At 43.7% G+C, this 14,545-nt stretch overlaps 1 protein-coding gene across 10 annotated transcripts in view; it reads left to right on the forward strand.

The window, feature by feature from the left end:
* The window catches only part of ZNF664 (zinc finger protein 664), a 138,435-nt gene that overhangs the window by 10,952 nt on the left and 112,938 nt on the right, over positions 1-14,545 (forward strand). Inside the window, exons 3-4 of one of the 10 annotated variants that reach the window (XR_012374901.1) lie at positions 7,834-9,016; positions 9,762-10,068. The exons of 7 other annotated variants lie outside the window; for them this stretch is intronic. The gene's annotated coding sequence lies outside the window, so the exon portion shown is untranslated. Of the gene's footprint in view, positions 1-3,829; positions 3,891-7,833; positions 9,017-9,761; positions 10,069-14,545 lie in introns of those variants that run through there. 2 more of the 10 variants (XM_073881280.1, XM_073881281.1) reach the window with 2 other exon arrangements.

The following is a 14,545-nucleotide window of genomic DNA, read 5'->3' on the forward strand; positions in this document are numbered from 1 at the left end:
CTCAAAAGGTTTTCTCGAACAGTCCCGGGGAGAACCAGTGGTCTAGGTGGTTGAACTGGGGTGGATGTAAATTGGGAGCAGAGGAGAGCTGAGATGGAGCCCATGAGAGTACTAGTACTTATGGAGGAACAGGAGCTCTCCAGGCCGACTGAGTGTAAGGGTTATGTGGCGAGAGTAGAACACAGAGGCAGAAGGGAGCCAGAGGAGTGTGGTTGGTGGTGGTCAGTGGCCAAGAGGAACTTGAATGGTGTGGTGGTGGGTTGAGGAATGAATGGGAAGTAAAGCTGTAGAAATCAGGAAAATAAGTTTTTAAGATGCTTCCACAGGGAAATGGGAGAGAAAGAGTGTATGACAGCTAAAGAAGGGATAGGATTAAGTATTGGTTTTCCTTAAGGTAGAAGACTTTGCATTGCATTGAAGTGCTGGAGGAAAAACAAGCGGAGGGAAGACAAAGTTAAAAGATGTGTAGGGATTGGGAGGAGAGAGCTGGCTTTAAATTTACTGGCCTGGGATAGTTGTTGAGGGAGGACATTGCCTTTTATAGGGATTTGGAAGATGGCAAATGATTTTTAGTTAGTTGTGGGATGATAGGGAAATATTCCTTAGGCAGTGGGAAATACAGGTAAGGAGACAGAACTGGTTACGAGAGAATGTGGAATTACCATGGAAATGGTCTCATTGAAACCAAGCAGGTGGTTGAGTCAGGACATAACCTTTCGAGGATACTTGTGTTTAGCCCATAGGACTGAAAGAAACAGTCCGTCCCCTCAGCAAGGCCTGAGGGGAGGTGAACAAGTGCCGGCATCAGGGAGCAAGGAGATTTGTACGAACCAGGAGTCTGTGAATTGTGAGGAGTGGCCCAGTGGTCTGACAAGGAGGAGATGACCACTTTGAGAGCAGTTTTGTAGAAGTAGGGCGGGGGGGGGGGGTGGCGAGGGAGAGGAGGGTGCACAGGAGTGGAAACAGAAGGTATGGATGTTTGTGGGCAGACTGAGCAGTGAAAGTGAGGAGAGCAGACTGGGCCTAGCTAGGCAGGCCGGAGGCACTCCAAAGAGCAGATGGGGACTTGTCTATGCACAGCCAGGTATAGCCATGCCACAGCGATTATAGAAAAAGAATCATACTTGCTTTTCGCTTTTACAGGTATAAGATTTAAATTTTGTGTAACTTCTATGCCGCCTCCTGTTAGAAAATAGATTTGAGAATAGATTGAGAATCTAAGTGGGAGAGAATGTTTAGGTCTGTTCGTGACATTCAAGGGGGCTCTTGCATAAGGAAAGACAATGAATGTGACCAACTTTTGATTTATTATTCTGAAAGATGTCAAAAGTCCAGTCCTTTAAATGTGCAGGACCATTTGTAATCATGAGTAACATTTTTTCCCTTTTTGGAAAAACTAGTAAGATGGCTGACAGAGGCTTGTCTTCAGTTTTGTAAAATATTAAGGAAGGATGATAGATTCCTAATATCAGAAGTATTAAGAGTATATTTAAATTTGGGAGGGGAGGGTGATTTCTAACTTCATAGTACTCAGTTTTGAGTGGTAAGGCATAATATTTAGTGTACGCATATACAAGGGGTAGGATAGGCAGGTCCCAGCTTAAGCCCAGACATGTCCGCTGCTGTGGGACTGGTTTGTAGGCCATGGAAGGCCTCCACACTCTTTCCTCTGGCGGCCTGTACCATGTCGTATAGCAGACATTAAAAATGCACCCATGTCCCTCACAAAATCGGCTTTTACAGAACTGTGAGTTAAACTTCATTTGACTAGTAGGGGACTTTAAACATTTATTAACTTTGATGTTATAATTTTCTTTTCATATTTTGCATCCAATAAATATTTTTTTCAGGTCTCGGCATTTCCATAGGACCTTGAGATGCTCATAAGCCCTAGGGACTCTGCTGAGGTGCCTAGATGAGACACCCCTGTTCTGCTGGGATGTCTAGGCACATCTGGCAGGGTGGACTGGCCAGGAATCTGTCGGAGGCACCAAACTGCCCCCCTGGGAAAACTCCATCCTCAGGGGAGCTGAAGTAACTGTTTCAAGTTAGCTGTTTTTTGTTGCAAGGAGCAGAGATCCATTCAGACCATTTTGTAAAACATGGTGTGAGGACGCACCTGGACCAGAGAACCTCAGGAACTCCAGCAGCCCAGAGACAAGCCACAGTCTTTCCCGTGGATGGTGGGGCCTCTCTTTTCTTTGTTCCCTCTTGCTGCATCTGGCTTATTCCTTTTTCCTCCTCCGTCTGTCTGTTCTCCGACTTAGACCCCATTTGCTCATGACATCTCTGGTTTCCTGTGTACATCGTAACCTTAACAGCTGTACCTCTCTCACGGCGGATCGCCTCATTCTCAGTATTTAGCTTCCTGAGAAAGAGGTTGGGGATCTGACTTGGTTGCTGCTTTTATTGTTACCAGCCGCATCAGAGGTCACTGATAAGCTCTTGGGTCAGGTGTCTGCACTCGGTCTAAGAGGCTGTGGTGAGTGAAGAGGAGTGGCGATGGGGTCCACGGCAGCCTGGGCCTTCCCTGAAGGCTGAGACCATCCCTGTTGGTAGGATTTGCAGGCTCATAGGTACCATGATTGGCATGTGCAGTTCAGTAAGGAAGAAAAAACTTGGCCCAATATCAAAACCATTTGAAATTTTTCCAAATGTATTCCTGCCCTTCAAAGGCCAGTTAACAGCCTTCATTCTAAGTCAACCCTTTGTTCGCATAGAAAAACTACAATCCCTAAATACATTGAAAGCATTTTCACTTTTCCATTTTCTTCGTATTTTATTCAGACTCTGACATTGCAGGGTCACTCAGGGTGATCTGTAGGATTCTATTTCTCATGTTAGTGATTTCTGCTGAAAATGATACAGCTACTTCAGATAGCTGTTAGAAAAGTTGGGTAATTCTAACCTCATGTCATGCACATACTTCCTTTCCCCCAAGGAGCTGGGAAGCTCTATAGACATACAGTAATTTAGCACCATCCCCAGATGCATGAAATTTAGAACAACTAAATGTTAGTTCTGAACGTCAGCATGACAGCAGTTTGATACCTAAGTGCCTTTAATATGTCATCAGACTTCCCAAGGAAAAGTGATGTTCCCGAAACTTAAAAATAGGTGTTGAAATCCTATAGCCAAACCACTCATAGCAGCCGGGGAGTACAGCAGAGAGGGGAGGTAACGATAGCTAATCGTTGTTGGGCCCTTAAAAATTTCCAGGCACTCTTTTCTGTACTTGTCATGCATTAACTTATTTAATTCTTAAAGTACCTCAGAAGATTACCTTACAAGATCAGCTGCCTTTATTATCTCTCCTAATTACATTCTTAACCTCTTAGGTGAAGGTCACAGAGCCAGTGTGTGGTAAAGCCAGGGTGCCAGCCTGCTCATCCTGGCTCCAGTTTGTGCTCCTCTAGTGCTCCTCTCACTGAAAAGTGGTGAAAAACCAGTTACTGATCTTAGACCCCCTTGGATTCCAGCCTGTCCAAGTCACTTAAATCCAGTATCCAATATCTGTGAGCCTAAAATTCAGTTTGGATAAATTCCTGTCATAGCCTAACCGTGATATCTTGGAGTGAACTTGTATAAACTGAATTTTCCTTTCAAGGGTTTCTCAGGTTTTCCCATTTTCTCTTTGACCACATATACCTCAAATCCCATATATTTATATGAATTCTATATATAAGTGGGGATACCTGTATTCTGAGCCAGTTCTTCAAAAAAATTTTGTGATCCTTAATTTTTCATAATATAGATCTTCTACTTTTTTTCTTGCATTTTCCCTACCCAGCAGGATCCTAAGGCTTTGGCGGCCCTTCAGCCACCCACTGTGGCCCCTCCTCTGTCTCTTTTTCTGGAGTGTCTTGGGGGTTTTGACTCCTGTCACTGTGGTAAGTTTTCTCATTGTTTCACTGTTTTTTCCTAGATGGAAAATCCCCCTCAAGTTTTTCTAAACCAAAGCTGTCTCTGGAGTTTTTTCTAAGCATGTGCCCTTTGGGCTCAACAAGGAGGAAGATCCTCCAGCCTCCTGGTTTTCCCTCAACTCTTGCCTCTATCTGGCTTTGAGTCCCTTAGACCTTGGACACCTTCCTTAGCTCTAAACACAGCAGAAACACCTTTGTCCCATTTGAGTTCTTCTTCGTTCCTCTGAGGTCTGGCTTCTTTTCACGTGAACCATGGTTGGTTGAGTTTTCTCTCTGCCATGCTGTTTTCCTCTGCTGTCTTGGAGGCCTCTGGGCCAGAAACCCGAAGCTCCCACTGTTCTCGCCTTCATTGAGATAGCACCACTTGTTTTTCAGTGGGGTTTGTTACTCTTTAAGTTTCTGGTGTTTTTCCCAAAGCCTGAACAGCAATAGCCTTCTCCTTAAATGGGATTTACTGAAAATCTTCTCACCCTGGATTTATGGTTTTACATCATTGTGCACATTTGATTCTGAATGCCACTGTTCCCAGCCAAGCATTTTTTCCCTTTGTTTCCTTTTGAGCCTTCAGATTTGTGATAATTGTTTAATAGTTTTTTTTCCTCCTCTTCAACTCGAGAAGACAAGGATAGGTATTTGTTCATCTTTATGAAAGGAAGTATGTGCAATGACATTCATTGCTGAAATCCACAATACTCCAGTGGAACATGCAGTCTGGGTCTCTGTGGTTCATACACATGATAAGCTTTTCCATTACTTCCATGCACAGCTGGGAAGCAAGAGAAAGGAGAGCCCTTATTGATAACTGTTGGCCTGGCCCTGGGGCACCGAAGGGGGCCAGACGGTGTGGATTCTTGTTATTCATCTTATTCATCCCCCTCCTCCCCACTGCCAAAGGCTGACTTCTCAGCTCCCGGGCTTCTCCCAACCCTGACTTTACTTCCCTACCATATAAGGAGAATTGACTTGGTCAGGTAAGGGCACTTCAGTGGCCTCTATTCCAGTGGACCTAGTCACTGTGCCTGGTTAAAATGTTAAGCCCACAGGGATGGGTGGTATTTTTCTCTTTCCTGACTGTACATAGCCAGAGTGGTAAGACTGCAGCAACTCCTACGTGGAAGAGCCCACCTAGCGCCCCCCCCCCTCCCCCCCCCCGTGTTTGATGGACTTGCAAGTGACTGTCCTATGTGGAAGCCTAATAGAGTGACAGATGTTCTTTCTGTCTCTCTCTGGCTTAGTTCTCTCCTATCCTGACTGGGGTGCCCTCCACCAGCCTTCTTTATTATGGGTGATAAGACTTAAGATAGGGTTTAGTATCTTAGTTTCTCCTGTTCATGCCAATACTTACTTTGGCCTGAAGCTCAGGGTTACCACTAATAAAGGGAAAAGGAGTCCTCCATGGGATCTAGCCTAGCCTATGAAATGCTGCATCAAGCATTAGAGTCACAGGCCTAGCTAATAATGAAGTGTTTACGTGTTTTGCATTTCTAGTTCAGTCCTGTGGATATTTCTATCTGGAGAACTTAGAAGTGTGTTTACTGAGACCACTGGCTAAATTTGGTATTAGTCTTTAATTTTAATAGTCTTTAATTTCCAGAAATAACACTGATCACACATCAGTGCCAGTCCTACCAAATAAAAGCCTGAACACCATGACGTTCTGCATTGTTTGTTGTAACCATTCTCTGTCCCTGTTTGAGCTTGGGGTATTGCGAAATTTCAGTACATGCTCATCCTGAATTCTGATTGCCAGGTCCTATCCCATTTTAGGATTATTGCTATCTTTGTATGATTCTTACATTATAAGAAGTCAGCCGCTCTTGACTTTATGCTTCCTCAGTGAGCCTGCTTTATAAATCTGTCTTCCCTGTACATGGTTACTTTGGCTTCCCAAATAATACAAGTTATGAGTTGTGAGTCAGGTATGAAAATAGCCAGAATCTGAGATTTCTAAAGTAGTCCAGTTCATAGAGACAGAAAGTAGACTGGTGGTTACTAGGACTGTGGGGAGGGGGAAGGATTGTTGTTTGGGGGGACAGAGTTCTAGTTTGTAAGATGAAGTTCCTGAGATCTGTTTTATAATAATGTGAATATCCTTAACACCACTGAGTTGTTCACTTGAAAACAGTTAAGGTGGTACGTTTTGTTAAACATCTTTTACCACAAAAACACATACACACACACACACACACACATATATATTTAAATGTTTAAGAAAATAGCCAGAATTCCAAATCCCTAAACTTTTTGATTGCCAAACTATAGTGACACTTCCATTACAGCTGTCACTGGGTACAGTCCTGTGAAACCCACGTTTTATTTCTGTTACGGCCTCCTGGGTCCAGTGTGTCTTTGTCCTTCCTTTAGTTACCCAGGCTGAGCCCTGTGTAGCCTTCAGGCATTCCCTTGCCTTTACCTGAGAGGGTGGCTTGAGCTTTCCAGTCTCTCTTTCTCTCCAGGGCCTGGACATGGATTTTGTCCCTTTGGGTCTTACTACTCCAACAGTACAGGGAGGAAGCACATTTCATAAAGAGATTCATTCTCACCAAGCATTTGGGCTCATCTGACCTGAGCCTTCTGTTCTCACCTTCCTGCCCCTGTGCAGCTCTTGCTTGCCCTCAGAGCTGGAGCTGTCCCTGGGCCCAGCTGTGAAAGATTGCTCCCTTAAGGAAGACAGATCCAACAGAAGCAGCCAAAGGGAGAGGGGCAGGGAGAAGCAGACGAATCAGGCAGTCCATTTGTTTACGTTCCGTGGGACTTAGAGTGCTTTGACTTTCTATAGGTATCCTCCTTGTGTCCTGGAAAGATAGCACTTTTTTTCAGTGCCCCGATTGGTGCTCCTCCTTCCTGAGGATGGCATGTAACCCCTGCAATTTGACAGTGAGAGGGAGCATCTGCAAGGCTTAACACTTCATTCATGAGTAAACTGAGGCCGATGAGGCCAAATGATGGTCATTTGGTCACACTGCCATTTAGTGTCACATCAAGAATTTGAACTTCGGACTTCCCTGCAAGTCCAGTGTTCTACCCACCAAACCATTATGATTCCTAATGTGTGTATATGTTACACATTGACTGGGTGGATAAGATAAACGTGTGCCTTCTATGTGGTATTCTCATAGGGGCCATCACTGGAGCGGGTCACATTCTGTCCCATTGCTCCGGCATTTGTGTGTGCAGGGTTTCTGTGTGCAGGGTTGAAGAGCGGGAAGAAAGTAGTACATCCACACTGTGAGAAAATGTCCCTGAAGTCAGATGCATTTTAAAACAGTCCCTGTGAATCGAGGGTCAAGAGAGAAAAGCAGAAAGGGGGGCAGAAACCGGGAGGTACAGGAGGCAGACACGGAGGTAAGAAAGCAGTGCTCCATTGTGAACAGAGGAGGAATCCTAATTACAGGGAGGCGGCCCTCTGGCCTCAGGAAGCCCTGGCCTGTGAGGTGGTGCTCTTGGCAGGGATGCTTGTGTCATGTGCTAATGAAAATAAGGGAGATAAGGAAACTCATATTTAGCTTCAGCTATGCTGTGGGCACTCTGATAGGTACTTTCGCATTTATCATCTTTAATTATCACAGCAAAGTGTTGTAGACATTATTATCCATATTTTTACAGATCAGTCTGAGATCAGACATGATCCCCTAGCAAGGGCTAGAGCCAGGGCCTCCACCCAGCTGTGTCATTCCATAGGCCATTTTTGTGGGAGGACTTGGCTGAAAGAAAGCTGGGAATGCATACCTGTGTCTTCCTTTATCGCCTTAATGACACATGTAGTTATCCTTCTCGGAAGAAAGCCAGGCATCATTCCCTCTACACTCCCTGTTGTCCTTCTGTGGACCTAAATTTATAGTGTTTGTGGTACTTTCCAGTTAAAGAAAATTCACGTGGCTGCTTTTGTCTTTTATCTTTTCTCCATTAGGAGTCATCAGGTCAAGTCATAAGAAAAGCCGTTGTCTGGGGGACAAAGTGAAAACAGTTCTCTTCCCCGTATCTCATTAAAACAGAGAGCCCACATTAGCCATTGAGCTTTGTGAGGGAGAGGTCAGGGAACCTTGGACTTTAGGCATGTGGGGCTTGTCAAATGTGGGCAGAAATAAGGGGTGAAGAGAGAAGGGGGAAGAAGGAAGTGAGGAGCTGATGTACTTGGGGCTCCAAGTAGGGAAAGTGGCCAAGGGTAGGGACAAGGTGGCCTCCCCAGGAGATACCGGGTGAGTGGCCAAAGAGGCCATTGTCCTGGGTTCTCTGATTGCTCAGGAGTCACACTGGATTGGAATCTTTTCTAGCCAACTGGTGGCAGGGAAATGCAGAGAAGGCATCAAAAGTGACATAAATTCTACCACTGTCGATAAGGCTTTTTCTAACAAAATTTGACCTCATTCCAGAAAAGAAAAGCATAGACCTGGGCTGACATAAGTTTAGTTGGCAAATCCTGCCCAGAAGCAGAACTGCCTTTGACCAACTTAAAAAGTTGACCTCAGTGTCTTTGGGGGAAGTTATCCCATAAGTTGTTGAGGTCAGTGATTATCAGTAATGCATTCATTCAGGAGATGCTACCTGCTACTTGAGCACCAGGTAGAGGGGCATTTGAATACTAGTCAGGCATGTTACTAAGATGTTACATGGATGGCAGCCAATGGCCAAAGACTGATGGACTATTTGAGGATCCTGCTTTGAGGTCATTCCACTTTTCAGAAGTGCATGGTACTCCAGTGACTAGATGCCATACATAAGTATCTGAACAGGCCTTTGGGCGAACAGAAACCTGGAATATGTTCTGAGGCTGGGCATTCTGATGTGGAAGGGTTTGGCCACAAGAGATTTAGAGCTAGGAGTTATAAGTGAAATTCCCCTCTCAGCTTTGACCCCCTACAACTTCTGGTTACTGAAGTTGGCCCAGGAAGTTGAGGAAGCCTGTGTTCACTTCTCGGAGTGAGAAGCACATCTCAGAAAAGTCGCCTGGCAGTTGGGCCTTCTGGGGTGTTGTCAGCTAGGGCAGATGAAGAAGTCCGAGGGGTAGACCAGCCAGAGACCTGAGTGACTGCTTTAGAGTGCTCGGGGAAACCAGGTGGATCGTTCTTCAGAGGCTTTCCGAAGCCTCCCAGGTGAGATGGCTAGCACCTTACAAAGTGGGGCTTTACTGGGACCTGTTACCGTTGAGGTGGCCCAGGGCCCAAGCTGAGGGGCTGTAATGAGGAAAGATGACTCTAGTATCTGGAACAGTGGGGTACTAGAAAAAGTGTGGGAAATACGAGGGACCCATTTGGGGCCATGAGCCTGCCCTGGGCAGCCAGAATGGATGTCTTCCAGGCTGCTGGTATCTTCTATTCCAGGACTGATGGTAATGGTAAAGCTAAATAGAATGGGTTTGGCATTCCACAGACTTGATCATTGAGTTCTAAGTGACTGATGGGACTAAGTTATACTAAGACAGATAGTTAAGGAAAGGAAGTGGGCTGGGTCTATGTGTGGCTTGAGTATCTAAGTCTTCCTATAGCCTCTTAATGTGTACTTTAGACTGGAATTTCCGGAAGGTATAGTAGAGATTAGTGAGGAGGTAGATACTGCTTCTGTCGTGTGCCCAGATCTCTGGCCTAGAACAGAACAAATTATTAGTCCTGTTACTTGGCAGCATGCAGGCACCAGGGACCTAAATGGCCTTTCCACTTACATTTTGTATGCCAAAGCCTGTAGGAAAAGGTTAAGCAGAGCTATCCCTTCCCTTGGAGTTGTACCACTGCCAAATTAATATCTGATTGAGTTGATTTCTGGCACTTCCTGATAATTTGTGAGGAGGAGGAGTTGCTAACCAAGCTGGGAACATGTCCCATGTTCTCTCTCCATGAACAGGGGCATCTATTATGCCCAGCGGGAACAAGATAGAATTGCACGGCCTTGGACCTGGAAATCAAGGTCTTACAAGAACACATTAGTGGATTGCTGCCTAATACGATAATTTCTGAATCCTCTATAAAACGCCTGTCTGGGTAGAGAGTTATTTCCTGTGGTGTTCATCTTTAACTTCTCTTGTATAAAACTTGACTTTGGAATTATTGTGGAGGAACGTAGGGGACATTTTTCTTCAGTAATAAATTACTAACACGAGTAAGTGTTCATCTTACCATTTGTTCATGTACTTTCAGGCTTTAAAATAAAAATGTTTAACATGGAATCTCAACTCCCTTTTGGTCTCTGGATCCTTTTACGCTTCAAAAAGTGTTACTAAGGACCCCAAAGAGCTTTCTGTTGATGTGGGTTACAGGCATTGATATTTACTGTAAATTGAAATGAAAACTAAAATTTTTCAAAAATATTTAATTTATTTAAAAATAATGATAAACCCATTATGTGTTAATACAGATGACATTTTTTATGAAAAATAGCTATTGTCTAAAAAAAAAAACCCAAAACATGTAGTGGGAGGAGTGGCAATGTTTACATTTTCACAAATTTCCTTAATAATGAGGCTTAAATTGAAGGCATCTCCTTCTATATTCAGACTTTTTGAGTTTGTGGTTTTGGTTGAAGGAGCTGAAGACATCTGGCCTCACAGATGACATAGTTGGAAAAGGGATTGTTTTTGTAGCCTTTTCAGATAGTTGTGAGTTCAATTGTGTACAGCACTAAAACTTGACAAGTGGTAGGTTTGTGAAAGTTAGTTGCAACATCATTCTGAAACCACATCAGTGAACTTTTTTACTCTAGTAGAGTAAAATCCATGGGTCTCTCTTGTACTTTGAACAGATCTTTTACCTGTGATGATTTTATTAACTCACACATTGGTCATTTGGAAAATACTGATTCACTGAGTTACACAGATCTTGCAAATGTTCATACGTTTCATTATATGTAATATAAAAAAAAATCACATTTTTTAGGATTACTGTCAGTCTCAATGGAAAAGTCTTCAAATATTGGAAAGCTATAGAGCTCATGGTGGCATACACAAATTTCCCAAAATCCCAGTTTTCCCATGAAAGTTTGGGTTTGACCATTGGTAACATACCATCAGTGGTTTACTGTTACCTGAAATGTCTGCCCAGTACCTGAGTCTGCATAACCAGTTTGTCAATCATTCTTTTGAGTAAAAAATGATGTTTTGTCAAGAAAAAAGTCTAGTTGAGGTTACACCCTCAGTTATGTAAGTGCTTTTCCTTAGGCAGCCATTGTACTTTGCTATGCAGCCTGGTGTATTTCCCATTTTAAACATGATATGATAAATAGAAGTTTAAAAAATATGCTTGTATGTATTTAATACAAATATAAACATATTTAACATGAGTATAATAAATGGGTCTAGATTTAATAAAATTAATCATTTTTATTGCTTTTTCAAGGGTATTCCTAAGTGAAGCTTTTTTTTTTTTTTTTTTTTTTTTTTTATTCTCTGAGTCCACAAAGATGAGGAATACAACTGATTGCTAGCATTGTTTGGTCTCTCTGTCTTAGGTTTTCATGTGAGGAGCCAAGAAGTCTGTAGTTTTACCAACAGATGCTTTTATATCCTTAGCGTAAATCTCAACCCGGTGAAAAAAGCAAACAGTGTCTTAGTATTATTCTGAAAATCATTTTGATCTTGTTTGTAAGGGTTTTGGAATCCTGAAAGAGTCTTCAGACAATATTTTAAGAATTGTTGGTCTAGGACGATAACTGGAAAGAACTGAGATTACTTTTTCTAAGAGGTTGGGCAAATTGTTCAGTATCTCATGCTCACAAGTTAGTTAATTTTGGCTTTTTTTTTTTTTTTTTGCAAGGGACTCAACTTGTGGCTGTTGGATTGATGTCTTATTTGTAGGAATTTGAATGCCTAAATTTAAGGGAAAGTAGCCAGGAGGGGCCCACTAGGCCCTGATGTCTCAAAGCAGACAACTGCCCACATTTATATTACCTGCCTGATCCCTGAAGGTGTTTGACGTCATGCCCTTGCTGGGGTACAGTTTTGTTTAAGATGAACCAGGCCAGGTGTTAGGCTCTTAGCATGTTGTATGAAGAGCCTCAGACCTGGTGTGAGTAAGGAAACAATGTGAAGGATGTGTGTGGGTAAACATAATTTAGAACTTACTTTAAAAATTTCAGTGGATGGGAGGAAGGAGAGGGCAGGATTAGGGAAAAAGGAAGAAGGAAAGAGGTGGAGGGATACCACAGCACACCCAGCTTATTCTGAGCTAGGAAATTGGGTAAAAGAGGAATCTTTAAGGAAAAGAATTTGTCATTCTGTAGCCAATATTTATTCTTCGCATTTTCCCCAACTCAGGGAAGGGTCTAAATAAAACCTGAAGCCATTTAATAGGACACGCACCTGGATTATTTATTCTTCAACATTTGGCTGTGTCCCGTGAGATGAGCATAATGCTATATGCTCGTGACTCAGTGGTGAGCAAAATGGACCCAGTTCCTGCCTTCATGGAGCTCATGTCTAGATGGACATTAATCAACAGAGATGATTATTAGATTGTGAGAAGCATGTTGAGAGCAAGGATCTAGGTCAGAGGGTGCTGAGCTCATGTAGTTAGGAACCATTTGACCTGGGAGCATAACTAGGGAGATGAAGAATATCTGTTATGGTGAAGGCTGTGATGACAATGGACTATTTGCATATCCAGTGATCTAAGTAGGTAGGTAGTACAGACCTATTTTACACACAGGAAGCTGGTGCTCAGGTAGTTTAGGAAATGGTCTGAAGCCACACTGATAGTGATAGGAATAGGATTTGAGCAGTGATCTGTAGGCCCACTGTATATTTAACCACCATGTAATACTGCCAAGCCCTCTCCTCTGTTGGGGAGAGTTAGAAGTCAAGTCGGGTGTCTTTGTTTTCTTACAGTTTACAAAGAACGTTTTCACATTAAGTATGAGATATTGACCAAGCACTTGCACAGAACTACATTGATCCTCTGGATCACTGCTTCACAAGCTTTACTGTGTGTTAGAGTCTCAGGTTAGAATCCCCTGAAGGGGATTCTTTAGCAAGATCTGGGGATCTTGCTAAAAGGCAGTTTCTGAGTAAGTAGATCTTGGATAGGACCTGAGGTTCTGCATTTCCGACCAGCTCCCAGGCTGATAATGCTGGTCTATGGATCCCTTTTTTGAAATCAAGTTTCCAGAGCCAATTTTCCTTTTCCACATTCGGTTACTTCATGATGCGAATGTTGATCCCAGTCACTTGAAGCTCTGGAGAGGGAGAACTGAGGTGGGTGCAGATTAGTGGTGGCTGTTTAGATCACTTTGTCAGTTAGGGTTGCTTGTTAATCAGCAGCAGAGGAGGGCTCTGGCTAATTTAAGGTAAGAAGGGATTATAGAATTGAAGGCAAGACAGAAGAGCCTGGTAGCCCTATACGGTCATGGTAGTAAGAACTGCTTGAACTTCTGTCCTGGGCACCATCACTGAGCCACGTGGAAGAGCTCCATTCTTCACGGGGCACTAGGAGAGAAAGTCTGGGGCGAGCTTAGGTCTGCTACTTGCACCTTGACTGCTGAATAGTGATGGGGAATCTTGGGGGCTGGGCTTTCACAGTTGGAGGAAGGAGCACCCGGATTTACTGACCCGTCAGTGCTGCTTCGGAGGTAGAGGTAACCCTAGCAGGAAGCAACAGTGCAGTTTTGAAAGGGAGTGGCAGCTGGGAGGTGATTACGTGACTGTGTTCAGTGTGAGTTTCTGAAGCCGCCCCCAGTTAGCAGTGCAAACTCCCTGTGTTTCACAGGCAGGCAGATTGAGGAAAGAAAAAAGATAGTATTTATTGAGCCTTGACTTGTGCATTCTTATTTCATTTTTGTAATGACCCTAGGAGATAGAGGTGGAAGTACTATTTCTCTTTGTATTTGAGGAAATTGAGTCTTAGGCTTAGATAACTTGCTTAAAGTCAGACTGTTAGTGGAAAAGCTGCAAAGTGTTTATTTTGTAATACAACAAAAGTTGGCAGAAATTTCTGCTTTTTAGGGTAAAAGGTGGCTTTCAGTGAGCTGATCATTTTAAGGAGTGGGGGAAGTTGGAGAGAACGTGTGTGGATGCAGAGAGGGGAGGTGCTTGGGGATTCAAGATCTCGGAGGTAGAATGCTCTCAAGAACAAATTGCTGAGTTGATGGTAGGTTTCCATGGTTTGATGTATGTAGAGGAAGAGTGGAATCTTCTTCTCTGGTGATCAGGCCTTGTGTGTGAGACCAGAGCTGGTTCATCTCTCGGCCCCCTGGAGAGCACATGGGATTAAGGCTTCTCCGCTGGGTGATTATTTGACAGGGTTTATGGTGATTTAGGGAGATGCTGAGGTCTCATCATCGCTGTGGGAAGGGAAGTGGCATGACCACGTGAATTGGAGTCTTGCATGCACAGACTGTGGGGCACCCCAGACTGTTCCTGTCCATGGCACACAGGCGGGCTTTGTCCTGGTTGTACAGGGATGGGCCGTGTTCCCTCACTGGCTGGGCACTGAGGAGAGGCTCCTGCAACCGCTTGGCCACAGCAGAAGCTGTGCTTCAACTATAAAGTCTTCTCTGACTAAATTTTATCTTCTTTGTAGATGGAACATTCTTTTCCATTCCTGCCAACTTCCCTTTGATTTTGGACTTTAAAATTTTATTCTAAGAAAGTATCCTTTCCCATCACACACAAAACCGTAATTTGGTAGAGCTAAGAACAG

The sequence above is a fragment of the Callorhinus ursinus genome, unplaced genomic scaffold (genome assembly GCF_003265705.2).
Source record: "Callorhinus ursinus isolate GAN/ISIS: 27379988/994484 unplaced genomic scaffold, GSC_fseal_2.0 scaffold41, whole genome shotgun sequence".
Taxonomy (NCBI): domain Eukaryota; kingdom Metazoa; phylum Chordata; class Mammalia; order Carnivora; family Otariidae; genus Callorhinus; species Callorhinus ursinus.